We start from the raw sequence: 14,956 nt of genomic DNA, 5'->3' as shown, positions 1-14,956 counted from the left end.
TGATGGTGGTGTGAGAGTCTGTGCTCCATCTCTCTCTCCTAGCTTTTGGTTGTTTGCTGGCAATATTTGGTGTATTCCTTGGCTTGCAGGTCTCAACCCACACCTTCCTGTGGGGTTCTCTCTATGTGTGTGTCTTTGTGTCCAAATTTCCCCTTCTTATGTGGACACCAGTCATATTGGTTTAGGGTCCACCCTAATGACCTCATCTTAACTGATAAATCTGCAATGACCATCTTTCCAAATAAGGTCTTGGGGGGTTAGGACGTCAACATGTGAATTCGTGAGGTAGGGTGGGGGAACACTTCAACCCATAGCAGGTGGGAAGCCCTTAGAGGGTTTTGAACAGGTTAATAATATAATAACCAAATTTATCTTTTACAAATGAGCACTCTTTTGTGGAGATGAGAATGAAGAGAGGAAGCAGAGGCATTACTGTAATCAAGGCAAGAGATGCTGTTCACTGTGCCGGATGCTAGAGAGGGTGGTAGTGATTTGTGAGGTTTAAGATATACTAAGGTAGAGCTGTTATCGCAGTAGATTAGATGTGGTGAGGAGGAAGGAGAGAGAGAGAGGAAACAAATGAATAGGCAAGGATGGCTCCTGAGCACCTGGAAGAATGGAGTTGCCGTTTGCTGAGATGGGCAGGGTTTTGCAAGGAGCCAGTGAGGTGGTAACAGTAGGAGTCTGATTTAGGACTTAAGTTTGTGATGCCTGTTAGACACTCATGTAGAGAGGCTGAGGAGGCAATTGGATGTATGCGAGATTCTGGAATCCAGAGTTCAAAGGTGAAAGGGACCAGCAGAGACAGCCCTGGAAAGAGGAGTCAGTGAGGTAGGAAGTGAACCCAAAGAAAGAGGGCAGAGGGGTTTCAGAAGGCATGTAATGAATGTGTTTCAAAAGTAATCATCCTGTAGAGTAAGAAACAGGTTGACCTCTGGCTTTGGCAACATGGAGGCCATTGGTGACTTTGACAAGAGCAGTTCTGATAGAATGACAGTGATGAAAGCCTGGTTAGAGTGAACTCGGAAGAGACAAAGTAGAGGCTAAACACAGGCAGCGTTTAATTTTATGAGTAGCTTGCTGGAGGTGAGGGCCCGTGTTGACAGCAGAGATGAAGAGTAACTAGGATGCTAGAAATGGAAAACCTTTGTGTGATCCTCTTAGGATGGAGGTCAGGTATCGATACTTCTTAGGCTCCCTCCTCTTTTCTTCTACAGGGTTGTTTAGTCTTAGCTCTTCTCAGAAATAGCAACTTCATGGCAAAGTATGTAATGTTACCACCTTTCAGACAAGTTTTAGCTCCTTTCCTCCTAACAGGATATGTAGTAATACTCAGTTCTTGAGGGTTGAGTAAGGCAGTATTAGGGTTATATAGGCTTAGTCATGAATTTTTTCAAGAGAAGAAAAATTTGACCTAAACGGAAATTTATCTGGAATTCATTTGCTTGAATAAAGAAAATGAAGAAATTATACATAATTAGTCTGCAGGATAATTTACCTCCAAAAACAATTTTAGTAGCATCGCAATTTTCTCCTTTGCATATCTTAAAATCAAGAATTAGGAGCAAAGTATAATTAACATACTTGAATTTCATCTCATCTTCCCAGTCTGCCAAGGAAAGGGAGCAGAAGACCTAAAAGGGCAACTCAGAATGGAGTTAAACAGAAGGACCTTGGGTTTTACTCCAACTCCCTCAATGGCTCAGTGAAACTATTAGGAAAAGCTCTATACACTTGCTGGGAATTGAATGTAGGTGAAAGTGTGAACTTAAACTTTCAGGGAGACTGGTACAATTTCAGAACCAAAGGAGACATTAAATGCTTTGTTTCTATAAGGCCAAATTAGGTCTGACTCTTTTAAACACAAACGAGAGAATTAAATTTGATCATTGATGTCTTCCCTCCTTTGAGGGGCACACCTATTAGCTATTAACTTATAGAATTTGCACATGTGATTATTTTGTGAGATAAAAGGGATTTTATTTCTTTCAAGGATTTATTCCCTTCTACTGAGTTCACAGAGGGGAAAAAAAGAGGGAAGTGGAATTAAACTGAGCTTTAGATATAATAAAAGGGAAGTTTTTCCTCATGAGGCTCCTCTCTAGAGGTTGGTCATGGCTTCTCTGAGGGATTTATTTATAAATCATCCGCCTTGTAGATGGTCAAGGTGTGGGAAAGGCAGAGTGATCAAGAAACTTAATGGGGGGTGGGGGGTGGTGTGCGGAGGCCACTTGATGTGTTGGAAGATAAAAGAAAACACCTGGGCAAGTTTCATTCTACTTTTAAAGACCCTCAAACAAGAAAACCAGCACAACCCCACCGTTCTGCAGGCTTGCTTAGGCTTGTTCAAAACCTGTGGTACCATGGTGTTCAAAAGCAGTTGTGTCCTTAGGAGACGGTGAGGTGGAGACAGGCATGCAGCTTTATACAGATTCACGGACCCACACCTTTATCTTGAGACAAACAATATCTCAGGTTTTTGTCCTTTCCTCTCGTTACTGTGTTCTTGCAACTTTCCTTCTTATCTGAGATTGGACTCTTAAATTCAGCAATGAAATTTAGATGGGAAGGAAGGATTAGTTGGGTGGTGTTTCTATTAAATCCTGTAATGAGTTAACACTATGGAATACTGTTTTGTCTTCTTTCCCCTGAGGCTGTAAAATATTGTCATTTCCAAGATAAGAAAAATTCACAGGCTGCTGTCTTTCCTTTTTCTGAATTCATATATAATCTCTCACTTTTAACCCTTTGGAGCTCTTTTGGATGCCAGTAAATGTCTGCTATGGGAAATTTTAAATACAGCCAGCTGTGTTAAATATTCATAGAATCGATTTGCACTTGTTTAAAGTCTTCAGTGATTTATCTTCAGAGAGTGTTAACACGGCAGTAATTCTGCGTTACATTTCTTGCACCAACATTTAATTGATACTGTATTTCACGAGGATTATTGTAGGTTTATTGCTGTAGTATTTAGAGTTGTGGTTCTGTGCTGGTAATTCAGAGGAATAGGATTCCTGCATCTCTTGTTTCCATTTTAATTGTGTGTGCTTTTGAGCTGATGAGTTTGAGAAGGACCGTTAACTGTGTAACAGACCTTATGGACAAAAACCATTTTGGTGGAGTAGACCTGGGGGTACTTGGCTTGTGGATATCGTTGTATGAGTATTTTTCTTTAAAATGATGGTAAGTTAATTTAATCTATATTCTTTTTCAAAATGATATAGAAATTGATAAAATCTATTTAGTGGGAATTAGCAGTTACTTTCCTTATTAACTAAGGTACCTGGGATATCTCAGGCTGGGTGGCAGCTATTGTATGCTTTTTAAAGCATGTTGATTTACATTGTTATTCTCTTCTAGAAACTTCAGTGGTTTTTCTAACCACTAAGACAGGAGTGTCCTAACTGTGCAGTTCTCATTGGAATTTCACACAGTCGAACACTTAGTAGGTGCTCAGTATTATATTGAAATGTCCTTACAATTGGAAAACATCTTGGTGAGTAAATACACGGGTGTCCATGCACTAGAAATGAAACATGTATGACACCTGAGGGAAGGTGGAGCATTTGCCCATCAATCACTGTCCTTAATAAAGAATGAACATCAGGAAAGGAGGCAGGAGACGTTTTAGATGGGTAGAAGGGAAGAGTAAAAACCATAGATGCTGAAAAGTACAAGGAGAGGTCAAAGCCTTAGTATGATTTATTGGATTTAACTCAGGAGAATGTTCTGGAAGGAACTTCAGACTAGGGGTTAGCACACTGAATGTGACCTTTGGTGACTCTGAATTCTGGGGCCTCTGCCTTCCATAAAGGCTTACCGTGAGACTCAGGTGAGAAAATTTATGTGAGGGTGTTTTGCAAACCATGAAAGGTCGTACCAATGGGGTGTTTCGTGAGCCCGGATGGATGCTGAGGGTCATCCATCACATACATAATGGCAGTTGCAGCAGGCCAAGCCTGTGATGGACAGTGGTGGGTAAAATGCAGGCCTATGTCCTGGGCTGTCAGTCATTCTAGTGATAAGAAAGGCATTAACCAAACACTCAAGTATATAATTATAACCCGTTACAAACTGGTAGATATTGTGAAGTACAGGGTGCTAATGGCTCATTAGTCTGGCTCTGGGGTTTACCCTGTACTGTGTGGAGTCATCGAGGTTCTTGGAGGGACTGACCTAAGCCCAGCATTGCTTTCGGAAGTTTCATCTAGTGTAGGATGAATTGATGAAGGATTGGAGCCTGGGAAAATACTTAAGTGAAGGTACTGTCATATATAGCATACACCCGTCATAGGACATGATATATGTCGTTATATTCTTGGAGTTATTTTAATGTTTTAAGTGTTTAATGTTGATATTTTTATGTGAGGTTTTCCAGGGTCTTGATGTTTGTTTGGTTTTCATTTGGTGTGTTAGTGAGCATCTATTTTTGGTTAACCATGAAAAAGTCACCATAAAGTATTAGTGAACGCCTGTATAGGTTCTTGTGTGTGCAGAAAAGCTGTGTTTAGTGCTGTACGTATATTAACTCCTGTTCATTCCCAGCAACCATGTGAGATGATGAGACCATGTTTTCCTCATTTCGCAGATGAGGAAACTGAAACTTACTCAAGGATGTACAGCTGGTAAGTGGGACTTGGATCCAGGCCACCTAGCTCTGAGTGTATGTTCCTAATTACTTCATTATCACCTTTTCGCTAAAAAAGAAAAAATTAATTTAACGTTCTGTACGAGCAGATAAAGATGCCAGTAAAGCAGTCTTTAAATAACCACTGTGAATCCCCAGTCTCAATATACTTCCTTCTTGTTATTTTAAAAATAAATTTTTGCTAATTACAAAATTAAGGAAGAAAACCTATTTGAACGCAAACAAAAAAATTTTTTTTAGAAGTTATATTGTGGTTTTATTCATTTTCCCAGAAGGGATTATAAAAGTTTGGTTGTCCTGGACATTGCTATCTGGGCTACATGTCTCCCCATGTTTTCCTTTTTTTCATAACCAAGGCGGCGTGTCCAGATCTGTCCCTCTAGTGGATTTTATGTTTGCCTTTTGCCTTTCATTGCATTTCACTGGTGTGTTGAGCTCCACAGTGATAGAAGCTTAGCGGGGGTAGCAGCTGTGGGGCTGACTCCCTGAGATCGCAAATGGGGGCCCCAAAATGAAGGGTCGTGCTGCTAATTATTGGCAGAGCCACACTTGGAGGGCAGGGCCTGGAACATGCCCCTGGTGTCCACCCCCCACAGCCTGCGCTTTGTGTGTGGAGGGTGGGAGCATATGCTGCCCCGAATTTGACTGGAGGAGTTTAGGACGTGCCGCCTCCGAGGATGCCACTTTAATATATTGATTATTTTGAATTGTAGGCCCTTGAAAAGTGAAAGTCACTCAGTCATGTCTGACTCTGTGACCCCTGAACTGTACAGTCCATGGAATTCTCCAGGCCAGAATACTGGGGGTTGGTAGCCTTTCCCTTTTCCAGGGGATCTTCACAACCCAGGGATTGAACCCAGGTCTCCCGCAATGCCCGCAGATTCTTTACCAGCTGGGCCACAAGGTAAGCTCTGAGCCACATAAATGCAGGGAAAGGCTTTGTCTGCCTCATGTCCCAGTTGTCTGCTTATCTGCCTGAAAACAGATCCTCCAAAAGGAACTCAGTTGTCATAGAGCCCCACCCCAGGAGTTTCATCACCCAGAAGAGATTGACCCTTATCATGGGAAAGGAGACTAGGAGTCAACACCAGGCCCAGACAGACTTTGTCACAAACTCTCATTTGTCCCTCCTCTTCTTCTAAAGACCCATTCATCCTTCCGCTAAGATGCCAACTTCCCCCTCCCCTTTCCCTATTATGATGGTATTTAAGTCTGAATTCTAAGCCACCTCTTCAAGTTATTCATTTTCCTCTGGATATCTCCCATGTATACAAAGCATATATGTTAATGAGTGTCTATTTGTTTTTTTCTTTCTTGTTAATCTGTCTTTTATTACAAGAGTTTCAGCTAAGAACTCAGAAATGTGGAGGGAAAATTATTTTTTCCTCCCCTGCATTTATTCCATGGATAAGCTCCAAAAAGTTTGATTCAGAATTAAGCTAAACCTGTGGCCATGGATTAGTTTGGTTTATGTTTCAAAACAATTTTCTGTATTGATAGTAAGAGGAAAATGTTTTGCAGTATCTCATAAAGGACTTTTATATATTACTTTTTGATTCTGCATTTGTTTCTTGACCTTTCGAAAAAAGTCCCCCAAGGGCTCTGCTTTTATTTGGTTAATGCTGCTGCTGCTGCTAAGTCACGTCAGTCGTGTCCAACTCTGTGCGACCCCATAGACGGCAGCCCACCAGGCTCCCCCGTCCCTGGGATTCTCCAGGCAAGAACACTGGAGTGGGTTGCCATTTCCTTCTCCAATGCATGAAAGTGAAAAGTGAAAGTGAAGTCGCTCAGTCATGTCCGACTCTTAGCGACCTCATGGACTGCAGCCTTCCAGGCTCCTCCATCCATGGGATTTTCCAGGCAAGAGTACTGTTGTGGGGTGCCATTGCCTTCTCCTGGTTAATGCTGTTAACTGCTAAAAAGCACATTCTCTGCAGGAATGCAGTATGGATAAGAGTGTTACTAAAAAAGAGACATATGCTTTGCAATTTCACAAGTTTTTCCATTTTCTTTATATGGTTAGACTCTCTCTTTGGACTCCTTATGCTTTTTGTGACTGGTGTGTCTTTCTGTACATTGTATTTGTCCCTGTTTTGTCATCTACCAGTCATATCTCAGTAATAGAGCCAGGAGGTCAGAATCTCTTGAATATTCAGTGCAGAATTTTGTGTTTATAGAATAAGCTGTTTTATCTGGGACTATTATGACCAGCAGCTGCTCAGTTGAAGTGGAGAAGTGTAAAAAACATTACATTTATTTATATCTTATATTTTAAATTTAGACATATAAATGTACATCCATGTTGCTAATTTCTGAAATAGGGCCTGATAAGTGGTTTCTATGTGTTTTTTGGCACATGAACCATAACCTGCAATGCCTAGTCTACCTGGTTTTCAGTTTGGCTTGCTTTAGAGTGTTAGGATCCTTGTGAGCTGTGAGTTTAGAATTCTTCCAGGTTCTTCCGATTTGCCTCCCCATCTACTTTTTCATGCCTAATTTGACAGCAGTTATTTTAGTGTTACTCTTTCATTGAATTACTCCACAGTATTCAGATATGCAACTTCATTTTCATAGAAACATTTTTCTGAGCTCATATTTTATGTGTTTTTATACAAAACAACTAGCATAGATAGACGTGAACACATCTGACCCTAGAGAAAGGTACAGCTTTACTGGGGAGCTGACCTCTGCTTCTCAACCTATATGTGGTGAAGGTCTAGTCTTTTTATTTTCAATCTGTCATGGGTCTGTTCTTTTATTAACAAAAAAAGGAGGAAAGAAATAAAAAAGTTATGCAAGCCTTAGGGTTTTTTTTTTAATATTTTAGAAACAACATAAATAAAATTACATTTTGTTATATCTAAACACAGCAAATATGGGAAAGAAAATTACAAAATCTGTGCATCTCCTTCAAAAAAAAAGCATGAATATAGGTAATTCACATAACAACTCACTATAGCTTGTTAATTTGTTAATCCAGTTATAGCTGAACAGAAAATTATGACTAAAGTGGTGATTCTCCATATTAAATAACCCTGTAGCTCAGACGGTAAAGAGACCTGGGTTCAATCCCCGGGTCGGGAAGATCCCCTGGAGAAGGAAATGGCAACCCACTCCAGTACTCTTGCCTGGAAAATCCCATGGATGGAGGAGCCTGGTAGGGTACAGTCCATGGCGTCGCTAAGAGTTGGACATGACTGAACGACTTCACTTTCACTTTTCACTTTTATGCACTGGAGAAGGAAATGGCAACCCACTCCAGTGTTCTTGCCTGGAGAATCCCAGGGACAGGAGAGCCTGGTGGGCTGCTGTCTATGGGGTCGCACAGAGTCGGACACGACTGAAGTGACTTAGCCGCAGCATTACCGTTGAGAAGGTAACCTTAAACTATCACTTGTGATCCCATGGTTCTACAGCACTTGACAACTCGACAACTTGCCTCACAAGGTCGTCATCACCAAAACTGGTCACTGAGATGAGTCTGCTATTCATGCACTTGGGTGTGGCAACTGTGTCGGATGACTACCCACCTTTCTGTTGTAAATGCTCACTTTCCATTTCCTGGGCAGCTGATAACAGTTTGCAGACTGGTGTCTATCTCTGGACCATACTTGGAGAAGCCCTGGGCTCTAGTAGCGCCTCCTACTAGCTGTGAGCTGCTGGTGTGCTGAAACATCAGTCATCGTGCTAGGGAGAGGGAGTGGGATGTGCTGGTTAGTCTGGCAAGGGGATTAAATTAAGAGAGCTTTTTTTGCTTAAATATCACCACCACCCTCAACCCCTGCACAGGTTCTTAGCTTTCGTGACATTCAAAGTATCAGATGCATGTGCAGTTTTGTATGTATTTTATATGTATTATGTATCTGTTTATCCCATGACTGAGGATAACCGATCATGCTTCCATCTGAAGGAGTTCACCGACATGCCCCCCAAAATGTGCTTCTTAGATATATTGATTGTTTTAAACTAAAGGCACTTGAAAAACAGCAAATACAGTGAGAGGCTTTCTCTGAACTTTCCTTATCTACCTGAAGACAGATCCTCCAGAAGGAACTCGGTTGTCACAGATCCCCTCCCCACGACTTTCATCAACCAGAGAAGGATTGCCTCTTCACATACACCACACCCAGACAGACTTCATAACAAACTATCATGTCTCCCATCTATTCTTCTAAGGGCTTATTCATCTTCTGAAAAATCCTGGAGAGGCTGATATCCTTCCCTTTCCTTCTTATGTTAAGATGGTGTATAAGCTGTCAAATCTCACTGCTTTTTTGGGGTACTAATTTTATTTTTCCTGTGATGTCTCCAATGTGTGTTATATTAAAAATTAATACATTCGTGGACCTTTTCTCCTGTTAATCTGCCTGTTCTCAGTTTATTTCATAGACCTAGCTATCAAACCTAGGAGGGTAGAAGGGAAGTCTCCCCCTACTCCCATCTTTGTCCATCTTTGAATTACCCACTGGACCTTGCATGCAGCTGCTAGGTGATCGCTGCATAGAATATATAAATCTGGAATTTCAGTGAGACATTTTCTTTAAAGTGTCGTTTACTTCTAAGGAAGTAACACACTCTTGAATTCTCATTTCTCTTCTGGTCAATAGGAATTTGTCTAGTTATCTCCTAAGAAATCTCAGTATTTGGACCCTGTTTCCTTTGCCTGAGCATATTGTCTGGGCCCAGGAGAATTTCGCTGCTCTTACAGTGAAACATATTTTGAAAAAAAATGATCAGTTTGGGTGCTTCAGTCCCCTATTTTTATCTTTTCACTGATTTACCACTGTACATGATTCTAAATCCTATGAACAAGGACTGCTCAGGGTAACTGATTTATCCTACTTCCATGAGTTCATAGTAAGCAAGCTTTTCATGTTTTTAAAGCAGGTGAAATTTTGGCCATAGTTTTAACTCCTTTTCATGAAAATTATTAGTAGAGTCTTTGAAAAAGAAGTCAATGTCCTTGTAGTAATAACCAGAAGTTTGAAAGAGATGATGACGTTGAAGACTATAGAGGGAAGTAAAAATGAACTGATGATGAGTATAGATTTATCTCAAAGTAACAAAAGTGTAGTGTGTTAATTTTAGAAGTGTTTCCTTTCTTGATGATACCTTGCAATTTGAAGTTTTTCAGTAATCCTAAAATGAGCTGACTTGGCAGTCAAGAAATATCATCGAAAAAGCGACAACTTGGCATCTTTTGCTAGGCTGTTTTCCCCTCCATCAGGTGAAAGAAAAAGCAGTGGTAAATTTCAAGCATATTTGGAGCAAAGACCTTTTGACGTAATTCTTATAGCTCATTGATGAGTGCTTACCATGTCCATATGCTTGACATACAGTGCTTCATTTAATCCCTGAAAAAAGTCAAGGACTTGGGCAGGATCGTTCACCTCTCTGTCCAAAGTGCAGAATGCTGTGCTGGACTTTAGGATTTGGTGGTCTGCAAACCAGACTTAATCCCTGCCCTCTAGGTGCTCCTAATCTAATAGGAGACCAAGAGCCTTTAAATATATAGTTAGAAATGGTGGTAGGTTCTATGAAGAGAAATCATAGGACCCCTGTTAATTCTCAAGATTGGTCAGTAAAAGCCACCCTGATTAAGTGATATTTAAACTGAAACCTGAATGATGTTGATGAGTGGATCGAAGTTAGCTAGGCCGGGTGTGTGTGAGTGTGTGTGTATGTCAGGGTGATGGGAGTGAGAAGACATTATAGACAAAGAGCACAGTTTGCACTTAGTCTTTGGAGTGAAGATCAAGACTGACTCAGGGCCTGGAGCATGCAAAGCAGAGGGACCTTGATGAAGAGCTGGAGTAGTGGGCAGGGCCCAGGACACTAGGCTACTACCAGGATTTTGTTTTTTGTTTTAAATGCAATGGAAAACTGTGTACGAGCTTTAGGTTGGGGAAAGACATGGGTAGGATTACCTTTTATAAGGATCATTCTGGGCCACTGTGGATATAGGTTCTAGGCGAGTCTTATAAAACTGTTATTCAAACCAACAGTCTGCTAAACCTTAGCTGAGTTGTGTATGAGTTTGCCTCTTGATCTTTGACTGTTTTGTCCTCCATAATCCTTTATTCAACAAGTTCAGGCTGCTGACATCTTCTCTTGCTATACAAGGTGACTGTACCTTGAGTACATTCTTTTTGTTGGGAGCTGCCTATTTTCTTTGCAGCAAAGTGTGGAACAGTAAGGAACTTTGGGTGTTATGGTCTTGCAGAATGGTCATTGGGCAGCACACAGGGCAAGTAGCTGTTTATCACCAAAGTCTGGGGTCTGGCTTTTACCTTTAATAACCTGGAAAATCAGTTTTTTCTCAGTACACCTATAAAAGAATTGAACTCTAGGGAATGGGTTCTTGTTAGTTCAGATCACAAGAGCTTCATGAAATAAAAATCAGTTGGTTAATGTTAAAGACTAGAGCTGGAAAGGAGTCTGGACATGGGTTCTGGACGGAAACCTACCTGAGAAGCCAAATGAGAGTCTGACATCTTGTGTCTGTTAGATCTCCATAAAGGCCATCTCTGTAGAGGAGACGGGCCCCTTAGTCCATTGTACCTTAATAGACATTGCACAGGTTTCTGCTGTTTGGGATTTCTTTTTTGTTGTTTCATACCCTTCTTTGTCTATTGAAAATTTTTTAGTGTTTTGAACTTTTTATTCTGAAATAATTTTAGGCTTTCAAAAAGCCTAAATTTTAAGTATTAAAAATATAGCGAAAACTACAAAAAATTCCTTTACATTCTTCATCTAGATTTTCTAAATGTAACTATCTTACATAATCACTGTATAGTAATCAAAAATCAGGGACTGAACATTGGTCTAATATTACTGTCCAGGAACCTTATTTAAATATTGCCAGTTAATGCCCCATTAATGTTTCTATTTCTGGTCTAGGATCCAATCCAGGATTACAAGTTACATTCAGTTGTCATAGTGCCTCAGTCATCTTAATATGGAACAAAGCCTCACCTTTTCTTTGTCTTTCATAACTTTGACACTCTGAAGGGTATTGACCAGTTATTTTGTAGAATGCCCCTCGTTTTGGGTTTGCTGGTTGATTCTTCATGTGTTACGCGTTTTTGTTAAGAATATTATGGAAGTGATATGGGTACTTCTCAGGACCTCATATCATTCCTCTGTTTTAACTATAAAGTAATTTATTTGTTCTTCCTTCTAAAGGGATATGGTAGAATTAACTAGGCTCAAGTTCTTCAAACTTGAGAAAATGTGGACTTCTGAGACTATGTCTGGGAACATGCATTGCAGCTTGAGAAATACTAACGAGTTGTATGCTGTCATTTTGAATGATCCTGGTACAGCGTGCTTATAAATACTATTGTAGGAACTGAGGTTACTTGACTGTAAGAAGGTTGGGATGTGAATGGTTTAAAGTATGCTTATTATATATTTTAAAAACATCAAAAAAAAAGGGGGGGCGGAAATCCCAGAATGTTTCTAAATCTCAGACTCCTGGGGAAAAATGTCCCCCAAATAATAATAATATAAAACCCCTTTTCTAACTTTTCTACAAAGATACATATCTCTTTGTAGATTTAAACATTTTTCATTATTCCTTTATAGGGTTTCCCTGGTGGCTCAGATGGTAACGAATCTGCCTGAAATACAGGAGATGTTGGTTCAATCCCTGGGTCGGGAAGATCCCCTGGAGAAGGGAATGGCAACCCACTCCAGTATTCTTGCCTGGAGAATTCCATGGACAGAGGAGCCTGGCGGGCTATAGTCCATGGGTTCACAAGGAGTCAGACACGACTGAGTAGTTAACACTTAAACTTTCACTTTCATTCCTTTATAGATAAGGAAAAAAAAATTGAAAGAAATTTCATTACTATGCCATCATGGAATGTGTGTCAAATGGTATGCTAAGTGGATAAGGTAGCAGTTCTGAGTAAAACACACCCAGTTCAACTCTAGCTCTGACACAATGGAGGACTCTTGGGTTAAGTGCTTAAGCTAACTCTCCAGTTATTTACTTCTAAAATGTAGGCTACAAGATCTACTTTTAAGTTTGCCACCAAATAAAACAAGATCTAGGTCAAGATCAGCACATGTCATGGGACCTCAGGAAATGTCATTTGTTTTTCTCCTCTCTTTCATACCCTGTGCTTTCAGGATGAAAGAAAATGAAAATGTTGCTCAGTTATGTTTGATTCTGTAACCCCACAGACTGCAGCCCGCCAGGCTCCTCTGTCCATGGAATTCTCCAGGCAAGAATACTGGAGTGGGTTGCCATTCCCTTCTCCAGGGGATCTTCCTGGCCCAGGGATCAAACCTGGGTCTCCTGTATTGCAGGCAGATTCTTTACTGTCTGAGCCACCAGGGAAGCCCCATGTAAGCACAATATTTTCTAATATTACCTTGTGAAAAATAAATGATGATTTTCATTCAGACAAGAAAGATGTATTTTCAAAATAGGTAAGTTTTTCTATGAAAGTGCAAATGGTCTATATTCATTGTCTGTGCAGTTTTGACAAAAAGTGCCCATCCATTCACAATAAATATGTTGTGAAGATATATAGCTAAATAAATGGACCCCACAGTGAGGGAGGTTTTGGAGGAGGCTGTGACTCTCCCCTTCCTAACTGCCTTACTCATCAGAGACTGTACTGTCCTATTAAGGGCTTTAGGAGTTGCCTGGCCTTGAACTGATTATTTAGGGTGGGTACTAACTTGCCTCAATGGATGGGTAACCCCCACCCCATAACCTACTCACCTCACCTGTTATACATGGACTTTCTAACTTAGAGTAACCTTGGGTTGTTTTAAATTAATAGAAGAAATAAAACTAGTCTACAGTTTTCTTAACAAAGTTCTTTCTTTCCTAATTCCTTACATTTCTAGTTTTATCTTTACTTTAGGTGGCTCAGATGTAAAGCGTCTGCCAGCAATGCAGGAGACTTGGGTTTGATCCCTGGGTCCGGAAGATCCCATGGAGGAGGAAATGGCAACCCACTCCAGTACTCTTGCCTGGAAAATTCCATGGACAGAGGAGCCTGGTAGGCTACAGTCCATGGGAGCCAAAGAGTAAGACACGACTGAGCAACTTCACTTAAAACCAACAGTAGTATTTTCTTTTCCTTCCCCCCCGCCATTCATTTTTGGCTTTTCACCCTGGTAAAATACTACTAAAATAAATCAGCTAAATTTTAGCATAAATACAGTGAAAACCAGCAGTTGAAATGATTGCAACTTGGAAAATGTTAGATGGAGGCACTTCAAAAGAAAGATTTCTCCATATCACAGGCTGCTGCTTTGAAATAACTCATGTTTCTTTCCCACCTCTAAATTGTCATTTTTCCAGTTCTCCTTTTTTGGAAGCTTCAGTATGCAAAGCTTTGACAACAGTTTAGGAAAATGAACTCACTCCCTACTGTGTGTGACATTTGCTTGAGGATAATTTGTTTGGCTCAAAATTGGCAGTTGCTGAAATGAGTGAAACAGTGAGATGTTTTCATGGGTTCATTGTTGGAAGAAAGGAAATCTTCCAAGGCGGCCATTTAATTTCACGGCTCTGAAAGCTTTATCTGATTATACATCTTTGAATGGGTATTTTCTTCTTCAATTCAGTTCAGTTCAGTTGCTCAGTCATGTCCGATTCTTTGCGACCTCATGAATCACAGCATGCCAGGCCTCCCTGTCCATCACTAACTCCTGGAGTTCACTCAAACTCACATCCATCGAGTCGGTGATGCCATCCAGCCATCTCATCCTCTGTCGTCCCCTTCTCCTCCTGCCCCTAATCCCTCCCAGCATCAGAGTCTTTTCCAGTGAGTCAACTCTTCCCATGGGGTGGCCACAGTATTGGAGTTTCAGCTTCAACATCAGTCCTTCCAAAGAACACCCAGGGCTGATGTCCTTCAGAATGGACTGGTTGGATCTCCTTGCAGTCCAAGGGACTCTCAAGAGTCTTCTCCAACACCACAGTTCAAGAGCATCAATTCTTCGGCGCTCAGCTTTCTTCACAGTCCAACTTTCACATCCATACATGACCACTGGAAAAACCATAGCCTTGCCTAGACGGACCTTTGCTGGCAAAGTAATGTCTCTGCTTTTGAATATGCTATCTAGGTTGGTCAAAACTTTCCTTCCAAGGAGTAAGCATCTTTTAATTTCATGTCTGCAGCCACCATCTGCAGTGATTTTGGAGCCCACAAAAATAAAGTCTGACACTGTTTCCACTGTTTCCCCGTCTATTTGCCATGAAGTGATGGGACCAGATGCCATGATCTTCGTTTTCTGAATGTTGAGCTTTAAGCCAACTTTTTCACTCTCCTCTTTCACTTT

At 40.8% G+C, this 14,956-nt stretch overlaps 1 protein-coding gene across 27 annotated transcripts in view; it reads left to right on the top strand.

Annotated features, from left to right (window-relative positions):
- APBB2 (amyloid beta precursor protein binding family B member 2) overlaps positions 1 to 14,956 on the top strand; it is a 377,507-nt gene that overhangs the window by 37,734 nt on the left and 324,817 nt on the right. Inside the window, exons 1-3 of one of the 27 annotated variants that reach the window (XM_055588362.1) lie at positions 2,492 to 3,183; positions 3,361 to 3,496; positions 4,589 to 4,625. The exons of 21 other annotated variants lie outside the window; for them this stretch is intronic. The gene's annotated coding sequence lies outside the window, so the exon portion shown is untranslated. 5 more of the 27 variants (XM_055588363.1, XM_055588367.1, XM_055588364.1 and 2 more) reach the window with 5 other exon arrangements.

Source organism: Bubalus kerabau, chromosome 7 (assembly GCF_029407905.1).
Source record: "Bubalus kerabau isolate K-KA32 ecotype Philippines breed swamp buffalo chromosome 7, PCC_UOA_SB_1v2, whole genome shotgun sequence".
Classification (NCBI taxonomy): Eukaryota; Metazoa; Chordata; class Mammalia; order Artiodactyla; family Bovidae; genus Bubalus; species Bubalus kerabau.
Note: the sequence above shows the minus strand (reverse complement) of the source record. Positions and strands in the feature narration are given on the sequence as shown.